We start from the raw sequence: 18,949 nt of genomic DNA, 5'->3' as shown, positions 1-18,949 counted from the left end.
GGAACATGTGGGTCAGATCTATGGGGCAGGAGCTGCTGTGGGGCTGATGTGGGTCAGATCTATAGGGCAGGAGCTGCTGTGAGACAGATGTGGGTCAGATCTATGGGGCAGGAGCTGCTGTGGGGCTGATGGGGGTCAGATCTATGGGGCAGGAGCTTCTGTGGGGCTGATGGGGGTCAGATCTATGGGGCAGGAGCTACTGTGGGGCTGATGTTGGTCTGATCTATGGGGCAGGAGCTGCTGTGCGACAGATGTGGGTCAGATCTATGGGGCAGGTGCTGCTGTGCGACATATGTGGGTCAGATCTATGGGGCAGGAGCTGCAGTGGGGCTGAAGTGGGTCAAATCAATGGGGCAGAGCTGCTCTGGGGCACATGTGGGTCAGATCTATGGAGCAGGAGCTGCTGTGGGGCACATTTGAATCAGATCTATAGGGCAGGAGCTGCTGTGGGTCAGATCTATGGAGCAGGAGCTGCTGTGGGGCGCATGTGAGTTAGATCTATGGGGCAGGAGATGGTGTGGGGCATATGTGGGTCAGATCTATGGGGCAGGATCTCCTGGGGGCTGATGTGGGTCAGATCTGTGGGGTAAAATCTGCTGTGGGGCAGATGTGGTTCAGATCTATGGGGCAGGAGCTACTGTGGGGTTGATGTGGGTCAGATCTATTGGACAGGATCTGCTGTTTGGCAGATGTGGGTCAGTTCTATGGGGCAGGAGCTGCTGTGGGGCAGATGTGGGTCAGATCTATGGGGCAGGAGCTGCTGTGGGGCAGATGTGGGTCAGATCTATGGAGCAGGAGCTGCTGTGCGTCAGATGTGGGTCAGATCTATAGGTCAGGAGCTGCTGTGGCTGCTGTGGGTCAGTTCTATGGGGCAGGAGATGCTGTGAGGCTGATGTGGGTCAAATCAATGGGGCAGAGCTTCTCTGGGGCACATGTGGGTCAGATCTATGGAGCAGGAGCTGCTGTGGGGCACATGTGAGTTAGATCTATGGGGCAGGAGCTGCTGTGGGGCAGATGTGGGTCAGATCTTTGGGGAGGATCTGCTGTGGGGCTGCTGTGGGTCAGATCTATGGGGCAGGATCTCCTGGGGGCTGATGTGGGTCAGATCTGTGGGGTAAAATCTGCTGTGGGGCAGATGTGGTTCAGATCTATGGGTCAGGAGCTGCTGTGGGGCAGATGTGGGTCAGATCTATGGGGCAAGAGCTGCTGTGGTGCAGATGTGGGTCAGATCCATGTGGCAGGAGCTGCTGTGGGGCTGATACGGTTAAGATCTATGGAGCGGGAGATGCTATGGGGCTGATGAGGGTCAGATCTATGGGGCAGGAGCTGCTGTGGGGCACATGTGAGTTAGATCTATGGGGCAGGAGATGGTGTGGGGCAGATTTGGGTCAGATGTATGGGGCAGGAGCTGATGTGGGGCTGATGTTGGTCAGATCTATAGGGCAGGAGCTGCAGTGGGGTGATGTGGGTCAGATCTATGGGGCAGAGCTGCTCTGGGGCACATGTGGGTCAGATCTATGGAGCAGGAGCTGCTGTGGGGCAGATTTGAATCAGATCTATAGGGCAGGAGCTGCTGTGGGTCAGATCTATGGGCAGGAGCTGCTGTGGGGCACATGTGAGTTAGATCTATGGGGCAGGAGATGGTGTGGGGCAGATTTGGGTCAGATGTATGGGTCAGGAGCTGCTGTGTGGCTGATGAGGGTCAGATCTATGGGGCATGGGCTGCTGTGGGTCAGATCAACGGGACTGGAGCTGCAGTGGAGCACATGTGGGTCAGATCTATGGGGTAGAAGCTGCTGTGGGGCTGATGGGGGTCATATCTATAAGGCAGGAGCTGCTGTGGGGCTGACGTGGGTAAGATCTATGAGGCAAGAGCTGCTGTGGGGCAGAGTTGGGTCATATCTATGGGGCAGGAGCTGCTGTGGGGCTGATGTGGGTCAGATCTATGGGGCAGGAGCTGATGTGGGGCTGATGTTGGTCAGATCTATAGGGCAGGAGCTGCAGTGGGGCTGATGTGGGTCAGATCTATGGGGCAGGATCTCCTGTGCGGCTGATGTGGGTCAAATCAATGGGGCAGAGCTGCTCTGGGGCACATGTGGGTCAGATCTATGGAGCAGGAGCTGCTGTGGGGCAGATTTGAATCAGATCTATAGGGCAGGAGCTGCTGTGGGTCAGATCTATGGGGCAGGAGCTGCTGTGGGGCTGATGTGGGTCAGATCTATGGGGCAGGAGATGCTGTGGGTCAGATCTATGGGGCAGGAGCTGTTGTGGTGCTGATGGGGGTCAGATCCTTAGGGCAGGAGCTACTGTGGGGCTGATGTTGGTCTGATCTATGAGGCAGGAGCTGCTGTGGGACTGATGTGGGTTAGATCTATAGGGCAGGAGCTGTTGTGGGGGTGATGGGGGTCAGATCTATGGGGCAGGAGCTACTGTGGGGCTGATGTTGGTCTGATCTATGGGGCAGGAGCTGCTGCGTGGCTGATTTGGGTCAGATCTACGGGGCAGGAGCTGCTGTGGGGCTGATGTGGGTTAGATCTATGGGGCAGGAGCTGTTGTGGGGCTGATGGGGGTCAGATCTATGGGGCAGGAGATGCTGTGGGTCAGATCTATGGGGCAGGAGATGCTGTGGGTCAGATCTATGGGGCAGGAGCTGCTGTGGGGCAGATGTGGGTCAGATCTATGGGTCAGCAGCTGCTGTGGGTATGATGTGGGTCAGATCTATGGGGCAGGAGCTGCAGTGGAGATGATGTAGGTCAGATCTATGGGGCAGGAGCTGCTGTGGGGCTGCTGTGGGTCAGATCTATAGGGCAGGAGCTGCTGTGCGAAAGATGTGGGTCAGATCTATGGGGCAGGAGCTGCTGTGGGGCTGATGTGGGTCAGATCCTTGGGGCTGAAGCTGCTGTGGGTCATATCTACTGGGCAGCAGCTGCTTTACATATGATGTGTGTCAGATCTATGGGGCAGGAGCTGCTGTGGGGCTGATGTGGGTTAGATCTATGGGGCAGGAGCTGTTGTGGGGCTGATGGGGGTCAGATCTATGGGGCAGGAGCTACTGTGGGGCTGATGTTGGTCTGATCTATGGGGCAGGAGCTGCTGTGCGACAGATGTGGGTCAGATCTATGGGGCAGGTGCTGCTGTGCGACATATGTGGGTCAGATCTATGGGGCAGGATCTGCTGTGGGGCTGATGTGGGAAAGATCTATGGGGCAGGAGATGCTTTGGGGCAGATGTGGGTCAGATCTATGGGGCAGGAGTTGCTGTGGGGCTGATGTGGGTCAGATCCTTGGGGCAGAAGCTGCTGTGGGTCATATCTATTGGGCAGCAGCTGCTTTACATATGATGTGTGTCAGATCTATGGGGTAGGAGCTGCTGTGGGGCTGATGTGGGTTAGATCTATGGGGCAGGAGCTGTTGTGGGGCTGATGGGGGTCAGATCCTTAGGGCAGGAGCTACTGTGGGGCTGATGTTGGTCTGATCTATGGGGCAGGAGCTGCTGCGGGGCTGATGTGGGAAAGATCTATGGGGCAGGAGCTGCTGTGGGGCTGATGTGGGTTAGATCTATGGGGCAGGAGCTGTTGTGGGGCTGATGGGGGTCAGATCTATGGGGCAGGAGATGCTGTGGGTCAGATCTTTGGGTCAGCAGCTGCTGTGGGTCTGATGTGGGTCAGATCTATTTGGCAGGAGCTGCTGTGGGGCTGATGTGGGTCAGATCTATGGGGCAGGAGCTGCTGTGGGCCTGATGTTGGTCAGATTTATGGAGCAGGAGCTGCTGTGTTGCAGATGTGGGTCAGATCTATGGTGCAGGAGCTGCTGTGGGGCTGATGTGGGTCAGATCTATGGGGCAGGAGCTGCTGTGGTTAAGATCTATTTGGCAGGATCTGCTGTGGGGCAGATTTGGGTCAGATCTATGGGGCAGGAGCTGCAGTGGAGATGATGTACGTCAGATCCTTAGGGCAGGAGCTGCTGTGGGGCTGATGTGGGTTATATCTATGGGGCAGGAGCTGTTGTGGGGCTGATGGGGGTCAGATCTATGGGGCAGGAGCTACTGTGGGGCTGATTTGGGTTAGATCTATGGGGCAGGAGCTGCTGTGGGGCTGATGTGGGTTAGGTCTATGGGGCAGGAGCTGTTGTGGGGCTGATGGGGGTCAGATCTATGGGGCAGGAGCTGCTGTGGGTCAGATCTATGGGACAGGAGCTGCTGTGGGGCTGATGTGGGTCAGGTCTATGGGGCAGGAGCTGCTGTGGGGCAGATGTGGGTCAGATCTATGGGTCAGCAGCTGCTGTGGGTCTGATGTGAGTCAGATCTATGGGGCAGGAGCTGCTGTGGGGCTGATGTGGGTCAGATCAATGGGGCAGGAGCTGCTGTGGGGCTGATGTGGGTCAGATCAATGGGGCAGGAGCTGCTGTGAGGCTGATGGGTGTCAGATCTATGGGGCAGGAGCTGCTGTGAGGCTGATGGGTGTTAGATCTATGGGAAGGAGCTGCTGTGGTGCAGATGTGAGTCAGAGCTATGGGGCAGGAGCTGCTGTGTGGCAGATGTGGGTCAGATCTATGGTGTAGGAGCTGCTGTGGGGCTGCTGTGGGTCAGATCTATGGGGCAGGAGCTGCTGTGGTTAAGATCTATTTGGCAGGATCTGCTGTGGGGCAGATTTGGGTCAGATCTATGGGGCAGGAGATGCTGTGGGGAACATGTGTGTCAGGTCTATGGGGCAGGAGCTGCTGTGGGGCTGATGTTGGTCAGATCTTTTGGGCAGCAGCTGCTGTGGAGCAGATCTGGGTAAGATCTATGTCGCAGGAGCTGCTGTGTGGCAGACGTGGCACATATCTATGGGGCAAAATCTGCTGTGGGGCTGATGTGGGTCAGATCTATGGGGCAGGATCTCCTGTGGGGCTGATGTGGGTCAAATCAATGGGGCAGAGCTGCTCTGGGGCACATGTGGGTGAGATCTATGGAGCAGGAGCTGCTGTGGGGCAGATTTGAATCAGATCTATAGGGCAGGAGCTGCTGTGGGTCAGATCTATGGGCAGGAGCTGCTGCGGGGCACATGTGAGTTAGATCTATGGGGCAGGAGATGGTGTGGGGCAGATTTGGGTCAGATGTATGGGTCAGGAGCTGCTGTGTGGCTGATGAGGGTCAGATCTATGGGGCATGGGCTGCTGTGGTTCAGATCTACGGGACTGGAGCTGCAGTGGAGCACATGTGGGTCAGATCTATGGGGTTGAAGCTGTTGTGGGTCTGATGGGGGTCATATCTATAAGGCAGGAGCTGCTGTGGGGCTGACTTGTGTCCCATCTATGGGGCAGGAGCTGCTTTGGGGCTGATGGTGGTTAGCCCCAACCTATGGGGCAGGAGCTGCTGTGGGGCGCATGTGGGTCAGACCTATGGGGCAGGAGCTGCAGAGGGGATGATGTAGGTCAGATCTATGGGGCAGGAGTTGCTGTGGGGAATATGAGGGACATATCTATGGTGCAAAATCTACTGTTGGACTGATGTGAGTCAGATCTATGAGTTTGGAGCTGCTGTGGGGCACATGTGGGTCAGATCTATGGGGCAGGAGATGCTGTGGGGCTGATTTGGGTCAGATCTATGTGGCAGGAGATGCTGTGGGTCAGATCTATGGGGCAGGAGCTGCTGTGGGGAACATGTGGGTCAGGTCTATGGGGCAGGAGCTGCTGTGGGCACATGTGGGTCACACTGGGACCCATATGGGGACAAAGGGAGACATCATAGAGACTCATAGGGACCTATTGGGACCAATAGGGACCCAAAGAGAGACATAGAGACCCCATAGAAACCCATGGAGACCCCATAGAGGCACAAAGTGACACATAGAGGGACACCAAGACCCATAGAAACCAGATAGAGACTCCATATAGACACATAGGAACACATAGAGACCCACTGGGACAGTGAGACCACATATAGACTCATAGGGACACATTAGGAGCCATTAAGAGCCATAGGGACACATAGGACGACTTTGAAACTTATAGATACCCAAAGGAAGACATTTGGGCCCAGAGATAACCATAAGAGACCCCATAGAGACCCCATAGGGGCACATAGCAACCCATAGGGGGGACATTGGGACACATAGGTACACATTGTGACCCGTAGGAAGACACTGGGACCCATAGGGGGACATTGGGACACATAGGGACCCAATGAATTACAGTGGGGGACAGTGAGACCCATAGAGATACATAAGGACCCCGCTGAGACCCATAAGAGACCCCATAGAGGCACCTAGGGACCACATTGAAACTCATAGATACTTGTAGGAAGACATTTGGGCCCAGAGATATCCATAAGAGACCCCACAGAGACCCCATAGAGGCACATAGCAACCCATAGGGGGGACATTGGGACACGTAGGGAAACATTCTGACCCATAGGGAGACACTGGGACCCATATGGGGACATTGGGACACATAGGGACCCCTTGGACTACAGTGGGGGACAGCCAGGCCCATAGAGACACATAGAAACCCCGCTGAGACCCATAAGAGACCCCATAGAGGCACATAGGGACCACATTGAAACCCATAGATAGCTATAGGAAGATATTTGGGCCCAGAGATACCCATAAGAAACCACATACAAGCACATGGCAACCCATAGGGGGGACATTGGGACACATAGTGACCCATAGGGGGACATTGGGACACATAGGTACACATAGGGAGACACTGGGACCCATAGGGGGACATTGGGACACATAGTGACCCCATGGATTAAAGTGGGGGACAGTCAGATCCATCGAGACACATAGGGACCCTGCTGAGACCCATAAGAGACCCCATAGAGGAACATAGCAACCCATAGGGGGGGCATAGGGACACATAGGGACACACCGTGACCCATGAGGAGACACTGGATCCCATAGGGGGACAATGGGACACATAAGGACCCCATGGATTACAGTGGGGGACAGTGAGACCCATAGAGACACATAGGGAACCCGCTGAGACCCATAAGAGACCCCATAGAGGCACATAGGGACCTAATGTAACCCACAGATACCCACAGGGAGACGTTTGGGCCCAGAGCTATCCATAAGAGAGCCCATTGAGGCACATAGCAACCCATAGGGGGGACACTGGGACACATAGGGACACATAGTGACCCATAGGGAGACACTGGGACCCATATGGGGATATTGGGACACATAGGGACCACATGGATTACAGTGGTGGACAGTGAGACCAATAGAGACACATAGGGACTTCGTTGAGACCCATAAGAGACCCCATAGAGGCACATAGGGACCACATTGAAACCCATAGATACCCTTAGGAATACATTTGGGACGATAGTTACCCATAAAAGACCCCATAGAGACCCCATAGAGGCACATAGCAAACCATAGTGGGGACATTGGGACACATAGGGACCCCATAGAGAGACATAGAGACATATAGGGACCCATTTAGAGGCATAATAACCCCATAGAGTCCTATAGGGACACCCAGAGATCCATAGGGAAACATTGGGACCCACAGGGGCTGTGTGGGAGATTGGTAATCACAGCCTGAACCTCTGATTAATCAGCTGAGGCAAGTGTGGGGTCAGCTGCGGGAGCACAGGTGAGAGTAATGGAGCTGTGCTCCCGGGAGGGCTGGAGCTCGACTCCACCTCCTCTGAGACCTCATTTAAGGGCTGACCCTCACTCGAGCCGCTTTCCATTATCTTTCCGAGCTCCCTGTTACCGGGTGAGGTCCCAGAAGACTGGAGGCTTGCCAACGTGACTCCCATTTCCAAGCAAGGTTGTCAGGAGGATCCGGGCAACTCCAGGCCTGTTAGCCTGACCTCGGTGCCAGGGAAGGGAATGGAACGAATTGTCTTGAGGGAGATGACAGATGCGGCAGGTGTGGGATGAGCAGGAGATCAGACCTAGCCAGCATGGGTTCGTGAAGGGCAGCTCCTGCTTGACCAATCTGATCTCCTTCTACGATCCTGTGACCCATCTGATGGATGAAGGAAAGAAAGAAAGGCTGTTGATGTGCTCTACTTGGACTTCAGCAAAGCCTTCACAACTGTCTCCCATGCTATTCTCCTACAAAAGCTGGCAGCCCTTTTCCAACCTTGAGAATTCTGTGATTCTGTGAGGCAGCATCTCTTGGACATCGCTCTGCAGTGAAGACCGCCCCAGCTTCCTCAGCGAAGGCATCACCACTGGTGAGTTTCTCTCTCGCTTAGAACCTCTGTACATTTGTTACCATCTTTGTTACCATCTGTATAGTTACCACCTAGACAGGGGGACATAGAGAGACACTGGGACCCCTAGGGACCCATAGAGATCCAGAGGAAGACATTGGGACCCATAGAGAGACACTGGGACCCATAGGGACACATAGAGAGACACTGGGACCCATAGGGACACATAGAGACCCATAGACAGTCATTGGGAGCCATAAGGATAAATTGAGACCCATAGAGACCCCATTGAGACCCATAGTGCCTCAAAGAAACCCATAGCGACCCCATAGTCACCCATAGCGCCCCATAGGAACACAAAGATACCCCATAGAGCCCCATAGTGACCCATAGGGGCCCAAAGAGACCCCATAGCACCCCATAGCTACTCCATAGTGCCCCATAGCAGCCCATGGAGCCTCATAGACACTCCATTGTGCCCCACAGCACCCCATTGCACCCCATAGGGACCCATAGACACAGCATACTGCTCCATAGAGCCCCATAGACACCCCATAGTTCCCCACAGCACCACATAGCAGCCCACAGTGCCCCATAGACACCACATAAGGCCCTACAGCCACACCATAGAGCCCAATTGAACCAAATAGACACCCCATATCGCCCCATACTGCCTGTAGACACCCCATAGAGCCCCATAGAAACTTACTGAACCCCATACAGACCCCATGCAGACCCCATAGAGCCCCACAGACAACCCATAGATCCCCAAAGACACCCCATAGACGCCCCATAGGGACCTCATAGCGCCCCATAGAAACCCCATTCTTCCGCATAGAGCCCCATAGCAAACCATAGCACCCCATAGTCACCCATAGCGCCCCATAGGAACCCAAGGATACCCCAAAGCACCGCATAGCCACCACATAGTGACCCATAGGGGCCCAAAGAGACCCCATAGCACCCCATAGCTACTCCATAGTGCCCCATAGCAGCCCATGGAGCCTCATAGACACTCTCTTGTGCCCCACAGCACCCCATTGCACCCCATAGAGACCCATAGACACCCTATACTGCTCCATAGAGCCCCATAGACACCCCATAGTGCCTCACAGCACCAAATAGCACAACATAGTGCCACATAGACACCACATAAGGACATATAGCCGCACCATAGAGCCCCACAGACATCCCATAGAGCCCCGTAGGCAACCCATTGTGCCCCATAGAGCTCCCATAGCCACCCATAGCAACTAATTTACCAAATAGACACACTATAGCATTCCATAGACACCCCATAGAAACCTCAGAACGCCCCATAGAGCTCCATAGGCACCCCATAGAGCCCCATAGAGAACCCATAGAGGCACATAGCAACCCATAGGGGGGACATTGGGACACATAGGGACACATAGTGACCCATAGGGAGACACTGGGACCCATAGGGTGACATTGGGACACATAGGGACACCATGGATTACATGGTTGATACAACCCATGTTGTATGTTTTCATGTTTATCAACATGGTTGATGTGGGTCAGATCTATGGGGCAGGAGCTGCTGTGGGGCACATGTGGGTCAGATCTATTGGGCCGGAGGTGCTGTGGGGCTGATGTAGGAAAGATCTATGGGGCAGGAGATGCTTTGGGGCAGATGTGGGTCAGGTCTATTGGGCTGGAGCTGCTGTGGGGCACTTGTGGGTCAGATCTATGAGGCAGGGGCTGCTGTGGGTCAGATCTATGGGGCAGGAACAAATGTGGGCCTGATGTTGGTCAGATTTATGGAGCAGGAGCTGCTGTGTTGCAGATGTGGGTCAGATCTATGTTGCTGGAGCTGATGTGGGGCAGATGTAGGGCATATCTATGGGGCAGGAGCTGCTGTGAGGCTGATGGGTGTTAGATCTATGGGGAGGAACTGCTGTGGTGCAGATGTGGGTCACATCTATGGGGCGGGAGATGCTGTGTGGCTGATGTGGGTCAAATCTATGGGGCAGGAGCTGCTGTGAGGCGCATGTGGGTCAGACCTATGGGGCAGGTGCTGCTGTGGGGCGCATGTGGGTCAGCTCTATGGGGCAGGAGTTGCTGTTGGGCAGATGTGGGACATAACTATGGGGCAAAATCTGCTGTGGGGCTGATGTGGGTAAGTTCTATGAGACAGGAGCTGCTGTGTTTCAGATCTATGGGGCAGGAGCAGCTCTGGGGCACATGTGGGTCAGATCTATGTGTTAGGAGCTGCTGTGGGGCACATGTGGGTCAGATCTATGTGTTAGTAGCTGCTGTGGGGCACATGTGGGACAGATCTATGGGGCAGGAGATGCTGTGGGGCAGATGTGGGTCAGATCTATGGGGCAAAGGCTGCTGTGTGGCAGATGTGGGTCAGATCTATGGGGCAGGAGCAGCTCTGGGGCACATGTGGGTCAGATCTATGTGTTAGGAGCTGCTGTGGGGCACATGTGGGTCAGATCTATGTGTTAGTAGCTGCTGTGGGGCACATGTGGGTCAGATCTATTGGGCAGGAGATGCTGTGGGGCAGATGTGGGTCAGATCTATGGGGCAAAGGCTGCTGTGTGGCAGATGTGGGTCAGATCTATGGGGCAGGAGCTGCTGTGGCTCAGATGTGGGTCAGATCTATAGGTCAGGAGCTGCTGTGGCTGATGTGGGCCAGTTCTATGGGGCAGGAGATGCTGTGAGTCAGATGTATGAGGCAGGAGCTGCTTTGGGGCAGATGGGGGTCAGATCTATGGGGCAGGAGCTGCTGTGGCTCAGATGTGGGTCAGATCTATAGGTCAGGAGCTGCTGTGGCTGATGTGGGCCAGTTCTATGGGGCAGGAGATGCTGTGAGTCAGATGTATGAGGCAGGAGCTGCTGTGGGGCAGATGGGGGTCAGATCTATGGGGCAGGAGATGCTGTGGAGCAGATGTGGGTCAGATCTATAGGTCAGGAGCTGCTGTGGCTGATGTGGGCCAGTTCTATGGGGCAGGAGATGCTGTGAGTCAGATGTATGAGGCAGGAGCTGCTTTGGGGCAGATGGGGGTCAGATCTATGGGGCAGGAGATGCTGTCGAGATGATGTGGGTCAGATCTATGGGGCAGGAGCTGCTGTGGGGAGATGGGGGTCAGATCTATGGGGCAGGAGATGCTGTGGATCAGATCTATGGGGCAGAATCTGCTGTGGGGAACATGTAAGTCAGGTCTATGGGGCAGGAGCTGCGGAGGGCACATGTGGGTCAGATCTATGGGGCAGGAGCAGCTCTGGGTCACATGTGGGTCAGATCTATGTGTTAGGAGCTGCTGTGGGGCAGATGTGGGTCAGATCTATGGGGCAAAGGCTGCTGTGTGGCAGATGTGGGTCAGATCTATGGGGCAGGAGCTGCTGTGGGTCAGATGTGGGTGAGATCTATGGGGCAGGAGATGCTGTGGAGCAGATGTGGGTCAGATCTATAGGTCAGGAGCTGCTGTGGCTGATGTGGGCCAGTTCTATGGAGCAGGAGATGCTGTGAGTCAGATGTATGAGGCAGGAGCTGCTGTGGGGCAGATGGGGGTCAGATCTATGGGGCAGGAGATGCTGTGGGGCAGATGTGGGTCAGATCTATGGGTCAGGAGCTGCTGTGCTGCACATGTTGGTAGGGTCTATGGGGCAGGAGCTGCTGTGGGGCAGATGTGGGTCAGATCTATGGGGCAGGAGCTGCTGTGGGGCTGATGTTGGTCAGATCTTTGGGGCAGCAGCTGCTGTGGAGCAGATCTGGGTAAGATCTATGTCGCAGGAGTTGCTGTGGGGCAGACGTGGCACATATCTATGGGGCAAAATCTTCTGTGGGGCTGATGTGGGTCAGATCTATGGGTCAGGATCTCCTGTGGGGCTGATGTGGGTCAAATCAATGGGCCAGAGCTGCTCTGGGGCACATGTGGGTCAGATCTATGGAGCAGGAGCTGCTGTGGGGCAGATTTGAATCAGATCTATTGGGCAGGAGCTGCTGTGGGTCAGATCTATGGGCAGGAGCTGCTGTGGGGCACATGTGAGTTAGATCTATGGGGCAGGAGATGGTGTGGGGCAGATTTGGGTCAGATGTATGGGTCAGGAGCTGCTGTGTGGCTGATGAGGGTCAGATCTATGGGGCATGGGCTGCTGTGGGTCAGATCTGCGGGACTGGAGCTGCAGTGGAGCACATGTGGGTCAGATCTATGGGGTAGAAGCTGCTGTGGAGCTGATGGGGGTCATATCTATAAGGCAGGAGCTGCTGTGGGGCTGACTTGGGTCAGATCTGTGAGGCAGGAGCTGCTGTGGGGCTGACTTGGGTCAGATCTATGGGGCAGGAGCTGCTGTGGAGCAGATCTGGGTAAGATCTATGTCGCAGGAGTTGCTGTGGGGCAGACGTGGCACATATCTATGGGGCAAAATCTGCTGTGGGGCTGATGTGGGTTAGATCTATGGGGCAGGAGCTGTTGTGGGGCTGATGGGGGTCAGATCTATGGGGCAGGAGCTGCTGTGGGGCTGATGTGGGAAAGATCTATGGGGCAGGAGCTGCTGTGGGTCAGATTGTCATGGTTTAATAATGTTGTAATTTTGCTATCAGTATTCCACATCATAACATCATATAAAGCATGAATAATTTTACTGAATCTGCAACTTACAGAAGAAGACTACATCTCCCAGAGAGCAACACGGTGGGTCACGGGACCTGGACTCTATATTAACTCTGTCGCAGAACAGACTGACGTCTTTCGAGTTCTGGCGTTCAGGGCAGTGTGTGGGAGCCTTCAGCCGTTCGCCCAGATTCACAGTAGGCCTCTCGGTTACGGGACTCATTCTCTCTCCTATTTTGCTTGATTCATTAGCTCAATTTTCAATTATATTGTATTCTATTGTGTTATCCTGTATTTCGATATAGTATTTAGTAAATAAGTGTGCCTCCTTACATCGTTGCCGCTGTTTTCTTTTCTTAATTAACTTTTTCTTTTCGGCTGAGGGCCCTTCAGGGGCCCACGGCCCTTGTCACGGACGCAGGTGGATTTTTCGTTCAAACCGTGACAGATTTGGTAGCAGAGGATGGTTCCACTGTTGCAGCCACCCCCATAAGGCATTTGCCACCATCCATGAATCAGTATAAAGATGAAGCATTGGCCACCTCTCCCGTTCAGCCACATCTAAAGCCAGCTGAACAGCCTTTACCTCTGCAAATTGACTTGATTCTCCTTTACCTTCAGTGGCCTCTGCAACTTGTCGTGTGGGGCTCCATACAGCAGCTTTCCATCTGCGATGCTTCCCTACAATACGACATGATCCGTCTGTGAATAGGGCAAATTACTTTTCGTTTTCTGGTAGCTCATTGTATGGTGGTGCCTCTTTAGCACGTGATACCTCTTCTGTAGGTGGTGTTTCAATTTTTTTACTCTCAGGCCAGTCCATGATCACTTCTAGAATTCCAGGACGGCTGAGTTTTCCCATTCGAGCTCGTTGAGTAATTAATGAAATCCACTTACTCCAAGTGGCATCAGTAGCATGATGGGTGGAGGGAACCTGTCCTTTAAACATCCAGTTTATTACTGGCAAGCGAGGTGCTAGAAGAAGCTGAACCTCTGTCCCAACTACTTGAGAAGCAGCCCGATCAATCCATGGCAAATTGTTGGGCTGTGCTTCCACCCCTGAGGTAAACGGTTCCAGGTGTACTGAATACCTCTCCAGGTAAAAGCAAACTGTGGCCTACATTTTGCAGCCAATGGGATGGAAAAGAAGGCATTAGCAATGTCAATGGTGGCATACCACCTAGCTTCTTTTGACTCCAGTTCATACTGGAGTTCTAGCATGTCTGTCTGGTACAGCAGCACTTAATGGAGGTGTGACTTCATTCAGGCCATGGTAATCCACCGTCAGCCTCCATTCCCCACTGGTTTTACACACTGGCCATATGGGGCTGTTAAAAGGCGAGTGAGTTTTGCTAATCACTCCCTGATTCTCTAATTGGCGAATTAGCTTGTGAATGGGGAGCAATGAGTCCCTATTGGTGCGGTACTGCCGTCTGTGAACCACTCTGGTGACAATTGGTACCTCTTGGTCTTTTACCTGGTGCAACCTCCCAGCACCCGCTGGGAGACCCAGCGCTCGCTGCGTTGCTTCCGTCCTCCGTTCGGGGGGTTCCGTGCGCCGGCGCCGGCGCGTGGAAAGGGGGTGTGCGGCTGGTCGCGCGCGGGCGCGTGCCAGGCCCCCTTTCGCCCGGTTTTTCCCCATCCATCCATCCATCCATCCATCCATCCATCCATCCATCCACCCACCTTCCCGCTTCGTGGCGGCGCGGGGTAGACCTGGGCGACCATCCACCCGCTCGATCGGCGGGTGCAGTTTCCCGTCCGTGCCGCGGGTAGACGTGTCGTCCGTAGCGGGGTTGACCTGTCGGCCGGTGCCGTTTCCCGTCCGTGCCGCGGGTAGACGTGTCGGCCGTAGCCGCGCGTCACGCAGCTGTGTCAAGCGGTAAGGGTACGACGAACGGCCAGCCGCCCCCCGACCTGACCCGACCCGACCCAACCCGACCGCTTCCGCCGTTGACCCACCCCCATCTTTTTATTACTTTTATTTTATTTTATTTTATTTTATTTTATTTTATTTTATTTTATTTTATTTTATTTTATTTTATTTTATTTTATTTTACCGCGACATTTTACGATCTATCTGTACTTTTTCACACCTTCTTCTCTTCTACTTTTCTTTGACTTCTGCCTTCCCTTCCCTTCCCTTCCCTTCCCTTCCCTTCCCTTCCCTTCCCTTCCCTTCCCTTCCCTTCCCTTCCCTTCCCTTCCCTTCCCTTCCCTTCCCTTCCCTTCCCTTCCCTTCCCTTCTTCTCTTTCTCCTTGTCGCCCGCGCATGAGTAGGCCCGGCCCGACCTGGACCGGCACGGCCTCTGTCACGAAGAAGGGGGTCGCTTGCGTGGCCGGGGGTCCGCGACGGGGTTGCAGGTATGCGGGTAGACCTGGCTGCCGGCGCCTGATCTTCCCGGCCCCGCGTCCGTCTTCCACCTTCCCCCCCCACCCCCCCAGTCCACACCGCACGAGCGGGAACCCGACCCGTACCCGACGGCAGCCCGCCTCCACCTGCCCCCACCCCGGCCCTCGCCCACAACCCGCCCTCTCCCGGACGCATCTCGCCCGACCGGCCCGCGACCGTGCTTTTTTATTTCTTTGTTTGTTTGTTTGTTGTTTGGTCGGTCGGTCACTCGCTCGGTTATTTGTTTGGACCCGATTGGCCCGTTTGGTTTTTTTCTTTTCTTTCCTTTTTCCGCCGGGGTGCTCCTGACGGCTCGGCCCAATGGCGGTTCGACTCGGCAACCGGAGCCCGCCAAAACGCCTCGCCACCCCCCAGCCCCACTGCCACTACCGCCACCACCTCCTCCTCCCGCCGAAAATCCCACGTACCGTTCCACCTCATCTGCCGGCTGGGAGAGAGGCTAGGCGCGAACCCCGCGGGGGGCGCGGCCGCCTCCCGCCGGCCCACCTCTCGCCGCTGCCGTCTTCCCGCCGCTCTTTCGCCATCCCTCGCCACGCGGCCTGCCCGCAGTCCGGATATCCGGCCCGAACGGACCACGGTGGGCAGGGCCCGCGCACGCGCCCACGCTCTTCCTGCAGAGCCGGGGAGGCGGGGGGGGCGGGGCGGCTTTTTCAAAATATAAAAAAGGGGAAAGTAAAGAAGAACCCACGAGAAAAACAAACAAACAAACAAACAAACGGAAAATAATAAAACCGAGAGGGCACGTGGGGGCACGGACAAACAATTGAACGGACCAAAGTACGAATGAACGGACGAACAAACAAACACGCAGACAAAAGGGCAAAACCGCGGTGGCGGTGGCGGGACGGCCAGCTTCAAGCAAGGCCGAATCGAGAAGCCCGAGTGCGCCCCGACCCGGCGAACAGCGGCCGGCTAATACGTGCACCCTGGTCGTTCCGCGGCTGCGGCCGAGTGGCGTCTCCGTGGCGCCTCCGGTGCTTTGGCACAGTCAACACGGCTCGACCCCTGGCCATCGCGGCTCGAGTGCGCCGGCACGGTCCAGCCTCTCCCGGCGGGCTCCGCTCGGCTTGGACGTTCCACGGAAGTGGCCAAGTGTCGCTCTCGTGGCGGCTCCTCTGCGCTGGCACTGTCTACCCGGCTCCGAGCGTCTCCAGAGGGTGGGGGGGAGTAAGGGGGGGGGGGAAAGGGGGGACACGGCGTCGGCGGCTAGGCGTCGCTGCCCATGCGTCTCGAATAGGTCGGCACGGTCTACCCGGCTCCGAGCGGGCCGTGGGGCTCGGCGGTGGCGGTTAGGGGTCGCTGCCTATGCGGCTCGGCTAGGTTGGCACGGTCTACCATGCTCCGTGCGTGTGCGAGGGCTCGGCGGCGGTCGCTAGGTGTCGCTGCACGTCTGCCAGCCCGTCCGTCAGCGACCTCTAGCGTCCGCGGCGGAGCAGGGTAGACTGTGCCGACGTGAGCCGGCCGCCGCTCGGCGACCCCTGGCCGCCGCCGCATGAGCTTCGGTCCGCTCGGAGCCGGGTAGACCGTGCCGACCAACTCGAGCCGGACGTGCAGCGACCGCTGGCCAAGGCGGAGGCTCGTGTGCACCGGCACGGTCCAGCCTCTCCCGGCGGGCTCCGTTCGGTTCGGACGTTCCTCGGTGGTGTCCGGGGGGTCTCAGCCGCGGAGGCTCGGGTGCGCCGGCACTGCACAGCCTCTCCCGGCGGGCTCCGCTCGGCACGGACGTTTCTCGGCGGCGTCCGGCGATCTGAGCCGTGACGGCTCGAGTGCGCCGGCACGGTCCAACCGCTCCCGGCGGGTTCCGCTCGGCTCGGACGTTCCTGGGTGCTGTCCGGGGGGTCTCAGCCGCGGAGGCTCGGGTGCGCCGGCACTGCACAGCCTCTCCCGGCGGGCTCCGCTCGGCACGGACGTTCCTCGGCTGCGTCCGGCGATCTGAGCAGAGGCGGCACGAGTGCGCCGGCACGGTCCAACTGCTCTAGGCGGGCTCGGCTCGGCTCGGACGTTCCGCGGCGGCGTCCGGGGGGTCTCAGCCGCGGAGGCTCGGGTGCGCCGGCCCGGTCCAGCCTCTCCCAGCGGGCTCCGCTCGGTTCGGACGTTCCTCGGCGGCGTCCGGCGATCTGAGCCGCGGCGGGTCGAGTGCTCCGGCACGGTCCAACTGCTCCCGGCGGGTTCCGCTCGGCTCGGACGCTCCTGGGCGGAGTCGGGCGATCTGAGTCGCGGCGGCTCGAGTGCGCCGGCACGGTCCAGCCTCTCCCGGCGGGCTCCGCTCGGCTCGGACGATCCTCGGCGGCGTCCGGCGATCTGAGCCGCGGCGGCTCGAGTGCGCCGGCACGGTCTAGTCTCTCCCGGCGGGCTCCGCTCGGCTTCGACGTTCCTCGGCGGCGTCCGGCAATCTGAGCCGCGGCGGCTCGAGTGCGCCGGCACGGTCCAACCGCTCCCGGCGGGTTCTGCTCGGCTCGGACGCTCCTCGGCGGAGTCGGGCGATCTGAGCCACGGCGGCACGGTCCAGCCTCTCCAGGCGGACTCAGCTCGGCTCGGACGTTCCGCAGAAGTGGCCAAGTGCCGCTCTTGTGGGGGGGGGGGAAGAGGGGGGTGGTGGTGAGGAGTAAGGGGGGGGGGGGACACGGCGTCGGCGGCTAGGCGTCGCTGCCCATGCAGCTCGACTAGGTCGGCACGGTCTACCCGGCTCCGAGCGGGCCGTGGTGCTCGGCGGCGGCTGCTAGAGGTCGCTGCCTATGTGGCTCAACTAGGTCGGCACGGTCTACCCGGCTCCGAGCGTGCCGTGGTGCTCGGCGGCGGTTGCTAGAGGTCGCTGCCTATGCGGCTCGACTAGGTCGGCACGGTCTACCGGGCTCAGGGCGTGCCGTGGTGCTCGGCGGCGTCTGCTAGAGGTCGCTTCCTATGCGGCTCGACTAGGTCGGCACGGTCTACCCGGCTCCGAGCGGGCCGTGGTGCACGGCGGCGGCTGCTAGAGGTCGCTGCCCATGCGGCTCGACTAGGTCGGCACGGTCTACCCTGCTCCGTGCGTGCGCGAGGGCTCGGCGGCGGTCACTAGGTGTCGCTGCACGTCTGCCAGCCCGTCCGTCAGCGACCTCTAGCGTCCGCGGCGGAGCAGGGTAGACCGTGCCGATGTGAGCCGGCCGCCGCTCAGCGACCCCTGGCCGCCGCCGCATGAGCTTCGGTCCGCTCGGAGCCGGGTAGACCATGCCGACCAACTCGAGCCGGACGTGCAGCGACCGCTGGCCAGCGCGGAGGCTCGTGTGCGCCGGCACGGTCCAGCCCCTCCCTGCGGGCTCCGCTCGGCACAGATTTTCCTCGTCGGCGTCCGGCGATCTGAGCCGCGGCGGCTCGAGTGCGCCGGCACGGTCCAACCGCTCTTGGCGGGTTCCGCTCGGCTCGGACGCTCCTGGGCGGAGTCGGGCGATCTGAGCAGCGGCAGCTCGAGTGCACCGGCACGGTCCAACCGCTCTCGGCGGGCTAGTCTTTGCTCGGACGTTCCGCGGTGGCATCCGGTGGGTCTCAGCCGCGGAGGCTCGGGTGCGCCGGCACGGTCCAGCCTCTCCCGGCAAGCTCCGCTCGGCTCGGACGTTCCTCGGCGGCGTCCGGCGATCTGAGCCGCGGCGGCTCGAGTGCGCCGGCACGGTCTAGTCTCTCCCGGCGGGCTCCGCTCGGCTTCGACGTTCCTCGGCGGCGTCCGGCAATCTGAGCCGCGGCGGCTCGAGTGCGCCGGCACGGTCCAACCGCTCCCGGCGGGTTCTGCTCGGCTCGGACGCTCCTCGGCGGAGTCGGGCGATCT

Source organism: Coturnix japonica, chromosome 29 (genome assembly GCF_054131305.1).
Source record: "Coturnix japonica strain WE chromosome 29, WE-NBRP24, whole genome shotgun sequence".
NCBI lineage: Eukaryota > Metazoa > Chordata > Aves > Galliformes > Phasianidae > Coturnix > Coturnix japonica.
The sequence above is the reverse complement of the archived record's forward strand: the minus strand, read 5'-3'. Positions refer to the sequence as shown.